Below are 9633 nucleotides of genomic sequence, written 5' to 3' on the forward strand. Positions count from 1 at the left end.
ACACATCAACACACAGAGGAATCGCACACCTTCAATGAAAACTCCTGGGCTCGATTTCAACATTTTTATTACGAATTTAAAAACTTTCGAAGTACAAAAAACGAGGGGAATGAACACGAAGAATCCTTCTTTTTCACCACCTCAGACCGCATCATAATACAGGAGAATGATTCCATCGAAAAATGGGCAAAGGGTCTTCGAGAAAGAAAAAAACAACGCAAAAACAGCCTGCGCCCATTCCCTTAATAAAAACACGAAAGAATATATCATTTCTCCAGGAAGAAAATCGGAAAACGCGAAAGGCACCTCCTGGACTGAGACACAGTGACGCGAGCCGGGTCCTCGGCTCTGCGGGCTTCTGCGAGCGCGGAGGACGGTCAGGTCTCTCGGGTACTTGTCTCTTCGCCGGCAAGCAGATTCACGTACTAAAAGGAAAAATGTATAATACAGCAAAGGACACAAAAGTCTCAATGAAACAATACACGATTCGTTCATTCAAGCGGCTTTAACATTATAGGAATAGATTGGTGCGGTTTTTAAAATTCGGAAACCGAGTGCAAATACAAACTTACCGAAAATCTCCTGCTCTCAGCCACACGACCGCCTCTGGGACAGTTCTGCGCCGGAGCCGAAATAAAGCTGTACCCGGGGCGCACGAAGTTACCGGGAAATTAACTTTTAATGGTATAAAACACACGGTATATGTGGCTGAAATTACAAGTTTAACGCGAATCCTCTCGTCCCCGATAACACACAGTCTCGGTCCCCGGTCTTCAGCCACACGACGACCTCGGGGGACACGTCTGCACCGGAGCCGAAATAAAGCTGTACCCGGGGCGCACGAAGTTACCGGGAAATTAACTTTCAATAGTATAAAACACACGGTATTTGTGGCAGAGATTACAAGTTTAACGCGAATCCTCTCGTCCCCGATAACACACAGCCTCGATCCCCGGTCTTCAGCCACTCGTCGACCTCGGGGGACAGGGCTGTACACAAATGTAGGACTTTACCCAGTTGCTGTGAAGCTGCGAGTGGTCGCGCGGGGGAGTCATCAAGGGGCGGACTCATGTTCTGCAGAAATCCACACTGGCCTGGCTCGACGACAATCACGGGACCGGATGCAACCTCGAGCCAAGCCACATACTTTCCCGGGAAATGTACCGTTGTGGGCGGATCTTAAAGCGTTTATAATTCGCACTCACAGCGCCTCTGTCAGAGAGTTACCTCCACAGCACAATGGCACAACTTCGACAGGACTTGCGAGACTCCTCTCTGCGGACATCCTGGCGAGATGAGCCCGTTCAGAGAGCCTCGATTCAGCGACGGATCCGTCGCTTCACCGCCGAAGCAACAGGCGTCTTGAGCTGCCTGAGCCGATTTCTAGTTCAGCTCATTCTTCTCTTGGAATGTCTGCACCGGCTCCGCGGCCTCATTATCGACCAGGCACCGTCCCCGCCGCCCTTGTCTGTTCCCACTGGACTCGGGGGTTCGGGGGAAGAGGCCGGCGGCAGCTCTGGAGAGAGCCCGCTGCGCCTCTCCCCACCTGGCCGTCTCAGTGCTGTCGGACACGGCGCTGGTGATCATCCGCTCCGAAGCACGTCCTCCGCCCCAGAGGTCGGCGCCTTTATCCGCCTCGGCGGCGGTGTCTACTGTCTCCGGCCTCGGCGGGGCTGGTGCTGCGCTCCGTCACAGGTGCAGCGGGTCCAGGGTCCCACTGAGACCGGACACCCGCCGGGATCTCCGTCCCCCCGCGCCTGATTCTACGGCTCTCGCCGGCCGAAAACACGCCGGCGTCTACCTTTAAAGAATCAACCATCCCATTCAGATGGTGCTGACCGCCGAGGTCTTTTCCGCGTGAATTATGAAATAAACTGCGACTCTGAGTGTGGTGCTCATGCCTTGTCCTTGATCGTGTTGTCTCATTATTGCTCTCCCGTGTCTGGGTCGCGGTCTCTGGTGGAGGGGCTCAAGGCAGCAGGTGCAGCCGCTTCCGTGCTTTTCCTTGAGTTGAGCCCTCGATGACACTCCCGTGCTTCCACTCCCAGCTTCACTGCAACAGGGTGAAGTCCTACATGGGTGTCCAGACCTGTGCGTGCAGCTCAAGAGCGCGAAGCAGACCGATCGCTCATCTTCTCAGCACCGACATGTTTTGCACTGGAGCAAGAGGCTCGGTCCTCCCTGCCTGCAGACCAGCGCCAGCTGCCGAACATTCAGTCAAATGTCTGGATGTTGTTTCACTTGGACATTAGAGAGGACTGTGTGTCGATGAGTGGCAAACATTCCCAGTTAAATACATCACAGCTCACTGCAACACAGTAAAGTTTTGAAAAGTCCAAGGGGTGGTGGGGGGTGAATACTTTTGCAAGGCACTGTATAGAATCCAAGTTGTTCTGGATCGACTTGCAAAACATTCTCTATTAGAAGTTAAATGGGAAATATGACCCAGAGAAAAGCAGAGCAGGAGTCCGTAACGCTTTCACAGTGAAACACAGAGCGGTGAACACCATTCCAAACCCCAATGACTCCTCGTGTCCGTGTTGAGTGCTCCTACAGCTGCAGCAGGCCTGTCAGGGCCGCAGCAGGAAGAATTGCGGTCCAACAGCCTGACGTGCAGGAGGGCTGTATTCGCCGGGCAAAACTCATTGGAAACCGATGGAAACAGCAACACATCAACACAGAGAGCTGCAAAGGACACAAAACACTCAATGAAAAAATACACGATTCGTTCATTCAAGAGGCTTTAACATTATAGGAATAGATTGGTGCGGTTTTTAAAATTCGGAAACCGAGTGCAAATACAAACTTACTGTACGAAAAAATCTCCTGCTCTCAGCCACCCGCCCGCATCGGAGACAATTCTGCGTCGGAGCCGAAATAAAGCTGTACCCGGGGCGCACGAAGTTACCGGGAAATTAACTTCCAATGGTATAAAACACAAGCTATATGTGGCTGAAATTACAAGTTTAACGCGAATCCTATCGTCCTTGACAGCACACAGCCTCGGTTCCCGGTCTTCAGCCACACGACGACCTCGGGGGACAGGTCTGCGCCGGAACCGAAATAAAGCTGTACCCGGGGCGCACGGAGCTCAGCTGCGGGCCCTTGTGCAGCCCCGGTGCTCCCCAACAGCCCTAACCAGGCAACTCCCTTCCCGGGATAAGAAACTTTCAATGGTATAAAAAACACGGTATGTGTGGCTGAGATTACAAGTTTAACGCGAATCCTGTCGTCCCCGATAACACACAGCCTCGGTCCCCGTCACCCGACGGCCTCGGGGGACCCGGGGTGAAGTTAGTATATGAAGTTCGAACATGATTTTGGCACGCCAATAGCGCTTTCTCGACACCTCTAAGAGTTACGAAAACACTTGCATTGTGTATGAAGTACATTGTGAATGCTATCAGAGCCTTCACTGTTTTTGTATCACGCACGAGTATTCTGATGTCAATCTCTTTGCAAAGGAAACGCAGAAAGCCTTCAAACTAAATGCATTTGAAAGACCACGACTTGTGAACATTTTCACAACTTCTGCATAAACGTATCACTGAGCTAATTCTCTTTTTGTAAACCTCAGGTTTTTCATCGATGCGTAATTACGCACCACCTGGGACACTGGACCGCTGGGTACATACTGTAACGCATATGGCCGACAGGTACTGTGTAAGAGCCGGCTTACCAGAGCGGTGACGTCGCCGCCCTTCCCTGTAATAGCAGAACCACAGCCGCTGGGCTGTGAAGAGGTCTCTGTTTAGCTCACCGGGCTGGGTCCCGGTTGAGTGACGTGGGAGCCGGTGGGGGGCCGACCTAATGCGGCAAGGGCGCCTGCCTGAACCCCGTTGCGTTACAATACGTTCACAATGCGTGAAATACTGCTTAACAGGGGTTCGTGCAAACAACCGGCGTATGGCCATAGGAATGCAGAACAGCACAGAAACAAACTAGTAGTCTCCAATCATCCAGCCTGTAAGCAGGGGGATACAGCTAAGTTTTATTTCTGAATCCTTTTCTTTATGTCTTGTTTTCATTCAGGTAAGGGTCAACTATACATGCAATACTGCTGAGAGTGGGAATCATGTTCTGAATTTCTTGAATATGCGTGTGTTCTCTCGGGCGCTGGTGACGCGCTTCACTCCTCTCTTCCTGGCGCTGTCTCAGCCGGCCTGTGGACCGTACAGACTCGCTCTTACTGCTGCAGCAGGACTGGCCATTAGTCCGTTATACACGAACGCGTCTCAGCGCCCGTGTGCAACTAGAAGCCAAACTCCATACGAAAACGTTTCGGAGTTATTACCACCTACTGCATTCGGTGTTGCAAAATTCATAAGAAATGAAGCTGTCGAATACAGTGTTTATCCCACAGCGCACATGACATGTCTGGAGCTCAAACGTTGCTGGTTTATATGGTGTGTCACTCTATCAACCGCAGTGACTTAGCACTGGTGAGGAGCCGGCCAGTCACTGCGAGTTCACCTACTGCAGTAGTAAAACAGCTTTTAAATAGCTGTTGAATACAGAAGAGGATTCCTGCTGTCAGCAGTATTGCATATATAGTTGACCCTTACCTGAATGAAAACAAGCAGCCATATCACTCTGCAACTGGCAGCCCACTGAAGCTCAGTTGTCACGGATGTCCAAAGGGACTAACCGTGGGGAGCAGGAGAGCGGAAAAAGACCCATATGTGTAGCGGCGAGACGGGAAAAAGGCCCGGGCTCATAGTGCAAAGAGTTCAGGAATGCCGTATAGAAACCTATGCCCTCAGGGAGCGGACGTGGGGCGCCCTGGTGCTAGGCGGGTCTCAGGACATCCGAACGTCAATGCTGAGCGAGGACAGAGTGCAAGACCCAGAAATATATAGCCCAAGGGAAAGAGAGGGACAGGAAGGACAGCAGAACAGAAACTAGGGACAGGACAGAGAAGGAGCGCCCTCTGGCTGCAGAGGGTGTGACAGTACCCCCCCCTTCATGGGCGGCTCCCGACACCCATACAAATACATGAGCTGCCCAGCACTGGGGGGAGGAAAAACCTCATTTAACTGAAAGGAAACCTCCGGGAGTCCACGGCTGAGAGCTACCCCCTCCTCCGGGGTATAAACCTTTATTGGGTGGAGGAAGGGGGGGTAGAGTAGAGCTCCGGAGACTTAAAACAAAAAAGTACACAAGCACAAACACAACAGACAAAAACCTGGGAAAGACCAGGGAGACAAACCACACAAAACAGATAGGAACAAAAAACAGGTAGGAACCAAAGTTCCGAGACACAGGGGAACAGAAAGGAGGGGAAACCAGGAAGAAAAAAAAATCAAAACAAAAGGCAAAAAACAAGAAAAAACAGCAAAAAACCCCGGGGAAAAATACCGCAGACTGGGCAAAAGGCACGTTCACATTCTAACGCTGATATCGGAGTGGACAACCTGAGGAAAGCCAGACCGAAGTCCACTCACAGACACAGATGTCCGGAGTGATATCCAGCGAAAAGAATGGAGGAACGGCAGAAAGCTTACCATTCTATCACTGATATCGGAGAGAGCAAAACCAGGAAGAGCCAGGCACGGGAACCCGCTCCAGACACAGAAGCTCGGAGTGATATCCAGTAATAAGAATAGGCAAGCCAGCTCAACATTCAATCACTGATATCGGAGTGATCTACCCGAGGAAAGCCAGGTGCAGGACCCGCTCACAGGCACGGAAGATCGGAGTGATATCCAGCAATGAGAATAGAGGAACTGAAAAAAAAAAGCCCAGAGAACAAGAAAAAACTGCGGCAAGACAAAAAGCGCCGCTCGCGGGGTCAGTAAGTGGCTCAGCATTCTGTCACGGACGTCCAAAGGGACTAACCGTGGGGAGCAGGAGAGCGGAAAAAGACCCAAATGCGTAGCGGCGAGACGGGAAAAAGGCCCGGGCTCATAGTGCAAAGAGTTCGGGAGTGCCGTATAGAAACCTATGCCCTCAGGGAGCGGACGTGGGGCGCCCTGGTGCTAGGCGGGTCTCAGGACATCCGAACGTCAATGCTGAGCCAGGACAGAGTGCAAGACCCGGAAATATATAGCCCAAGGGAAAGAGAGGGACAGGAAGGACAGCAGAACAGAAACTAGGGACAGGACAGAGAAGGAGCGCCCTCTGGCTGCAGAGGGCGTGACATCAGTAACTGGACCACAGCGCTGTACTGACCAGGCTCACACCTGCTGAGCTCCAGTGGGTTACCACTTGTGAGTTGCAGAGTGATATGGCTGCTGACTATATCTTCGCCACCTTCTGACGGCACAGTGTCTTGAGTGGCTGTGACCCAGTCCTTCAGGTAAGAGCTGGGGCCGACCCTGCCCCTCCGGGATTGTGGCCAGCTGTGCTTGCAGAGCATCTTGGGCCGGATGCTGGAGCCCATTAGCTTGCTCCTGAGCGGTGACGGCTAGGGTAGATAGATCAGACTTTATTGATCCCGAAGGGAGATGGAGGGGTTACAGCAGCCCAGCCCAAGACAAGCAAAAACAGACACCAGAATAGATGAAAAATTCAAATAAAATAAGTACAGCAATACAAAATAAATATAGAGAGTTAGGTGTGTGCAAAATATGCTCATAGTCACTGTAAAGCAATAAAAGATGTGCAAAATGCACATAGGTATATACAGATAGTACCACAGTATATTAATGCAGTGTCCAATAAATTCAATAATGCTGTCCATAGACGAGCAGATGAAGGGCGAGCAGTCCCAGCCTAGGGCAGTGTTATACACCCTGACAGCCGCCAGGAGGAAGGACCTGCGGAAACGTTCCCTTGAACACCGGAGCTGGAGCAGTCTGCTGCTAGAAAGGGTGAGGGCTCGGACCGCTTCCTTGTAAGGATGTGCTCTGTACGCCACAGCGGTTCCTTTACCGACGCAGCGTGGATCGGTGCCCTGCCCTACTTTATCTCTAATATCTCTGGTGGAGATGGAATGCAGGCGCGGAATCACTGTGTTGGTCACTTTATTTTTATTTAAGTTTAAGGGTGAGGGTTAAGGCTCACAAAATAAATGTATACTCCAGTTCGCAGAGAAGAAGTGCGCCTGATCTGAGGAGCTGTTGACGTGGTTCTGGGGCGAGGGGGGGACGTGATTATTTAATATAGCTCTTTCACTGAAGGTAGCAGGTGCTGCGAGTGAAGCTTTGATTGCTTATTCAGGCAGCTGCCAGCGAAGAGAGGGAGAGGGCCGCTTTCCTTGTCTACTTGCGCCCTCTAGTGGCGAGTAGAGGAAACGCCACTCTGTCACAGCAGTGAATAAGCATGCTTCGCTCAAGCACGAATCAACAGAGGTTCCAGACCTCTTATCTTTTAAAGCAGAAGTAAGATTATGTGCGTTACAGATTGTACAAAGAGAAAGAAACATTTAAATAGCTGTTACCCTTTTCTGGGACTTTCCTTGCTATAAGTTTTAAGGAGATTTCTGGGGAGTTGTGAAAACCGGGCCCGAGGCCGGACTGACCCTGGTGTACAAATCCTTCTCACCCCGACTCGGTCTGTAGCCTGTTTCCCCCAGATTCCCCTGCTGGCCTGTCCTTACAGTGTGGGAGAGAGGCGCCGGGCTTCTCCCTCCTCTCTCCTCAGTCATGGGAAAACGAGCCCAGCAGTTCCCTCTTTAGCCTGCAGAAGATTCAACCGCACTCTCCCTTTTTTACGGGAATTATCCTCCTTTTCCCTGGTCCGACCACTGGCCTACAGCAGCCGGACATGGCGCCCGGCCCATCAGGTACGTACAACTGTGTGGGAGAATGTTAGCGCGACACAACCACAGATCTTAACTCTTTATCCATCTTATCCATCATCGACGATAGGCTGGAATGGTCAAAGAACATCGAGGCCATTTACAAGAAGGGTCAGAGCCGACTTTACCTCTTGAGGAGGCTCAGGTCCTTCAATGTGTGTAGTAAGATGCTACACATGTTCTATCAGTCGGTGGTAGCGAGCGCCATTTTCTACGCAGTGGTATGCTGGGGCCCTGGGATTAGAGCAGGGGATTCTAACAGGCTGAACAAGCTCATCAGGAGAGCAAGCTCTGCCATTGGGTCTGGCCTGGACCCCCTGGAGGTAGTGGCTGAGAGGAGAATGGTGTCCAAACTAGAGGCCATCATGGACAACGTCTCCCATCCCCTCTATGACAGGCTTTCAGAAATGAAGAGCACGTTCAACAATAGACTGATTCATCCACGGTGCGTCAGGGAGCGCTACAGGAGGTCATTCTTGCCTTCTGCCATAAGACTGTACAACGCATCCACCTTGCGTCTGGGCAGAGGCAACACTGACAGGGACCTGTCTCTGGACTGGACAGTAAACTGATACAGCCGTTCTTTTTCTTTCCCGTTTTAAAACCGTTTTTGTGCAATATATGCCAGGGACCTGTGCAATACATTTATATTTATTTATAGTCATATTGTGCAATACGACTTTTTTGCGTACTGTTCTGTTCTGGTTTGTTCTGTTCTTTGTGTGTTCTGGACTGCGAGTAACTCTCCTACTGATTGTACTGTATTATTATTATTGTATCATTCGTTACACTGTGGCTGTGTTGTCTGTGTTGAGCTGCTGTTGCACTGCAATTTCCCTCACGGGATCAATAAAGTATCAATCTATTATCTTTCTATCTGTCCTCCCTCTCTTCTCTCTGATCGGCCACAATGTCACACGTCCGCAGCCCGTATTACTCTCACAGACCACTTTTTTTTCTAACTTTTATTTCACATCATAAAATCCAAACAACGGTGAAAAGTCATCCAGGAAAGATAAGTGAACAATAAAAATACAAACCAACAGACTGTCATACATTAGTTGTATTTTTGACTTGTTAATTGTCACATTTTTAATGGGATTTAAGCAATATTGCATTTCAGTCTTATAAGTATTAAGGGAGGGAGTAGACTTAGGCCATTTTGTTTGGTGAATATATCTACCCAGTACTACTGATAGATTCATTATGAATAAATGTTCTTTTTCTATAACACATCTTGCGGAGAATAACATAATGTCAAGCTCCTTAAGTCTAACGTTCGCATTTAAATGCTTAAAGATTAAGTTTGGCAAGTCTATCCGAAACTGGTTTGTATTCAAATAAATGTGTCCGAGTCTCTTTTCCTGCCTTTCAGGACACAGCCGAATCATCAAATTCATCAAACCCTACGAAGAATTTTAAATATTTCTTCAGTCTCGTTTGTGAGGCAGTCTCTGTCAGGAGCTGTCCGAACTGATTTCCAGATCGTATTTTCCAACACTGTATTCCAGAAGGTCTGTGTCCATCGCAGATCGATAAGACAATTGTTCCCTTTCTATTAAGTTCTATTGCTCCAATACTTTATGTGTGAGATAAAGAGTATCAGCTCTTCCATTTGCCCTTGAAGAAGTTGCGCTTTCTAACTGAGACTCTGCGTCTCTCTGCTAGACTCGGTCCAACAGCTGGACGTACAGTACAGTACAGGCGGCGGGTGGGAGTGTTTCTGAGGAGTGATTCTGTGTGGCTGAGCACTGTCCTGCAGAGAACCACCCCAGCCCTTAAAGAGTGACCCGGAGAAGAGGTTTATAACCAGAAGGTTGATCGAGACTTTACCACCAAGACTTCCTGCCTCGCTGCTCCCTGCTCTCCGACAGCCAGCTCTTCAGGCCAGC

The 9633-nt window shown here is 50.0% G+C and overlaps 1 long non-coding RNA gene across 1 annotated transcript; it reads right to left on the minus strand.

Moving 5' to 3' along the window:
• Nucleotides 1-50: 50 nt before the first annotated feature.
• On the minus strand, nt 51-986 carry LOC148815335 (uncharacterized). Its single transcript, XR_016086075.1, has 2 exons — nt 573-986; nt 51-425 (listed from the first exon to the last, which is right to left on the minus strand). It is a non-coding gene; the product is annotated as an uncharacterized LOC148815335 (long non-coding RNA).
• Nucleotides 987-9633: the final 8647 nt, after the last annotated feature.

The sequence above is a fragment of the Atractosteus spatula genome, chromosome 25 (genome assembly GCF_055471065.1).
Source record: "Atractosteus spatula isolate fAtrSpa1 chromosome 25, fAtrSpa1.hap1, whole genome shotgun sequence".
Taxonomy (NCBI): Eukaryota; Metazoa; Chordata; class Actinopteri; order Semionotiformes; family Lepisosteidae; genus Atractosteus; species Atractosteus spatula.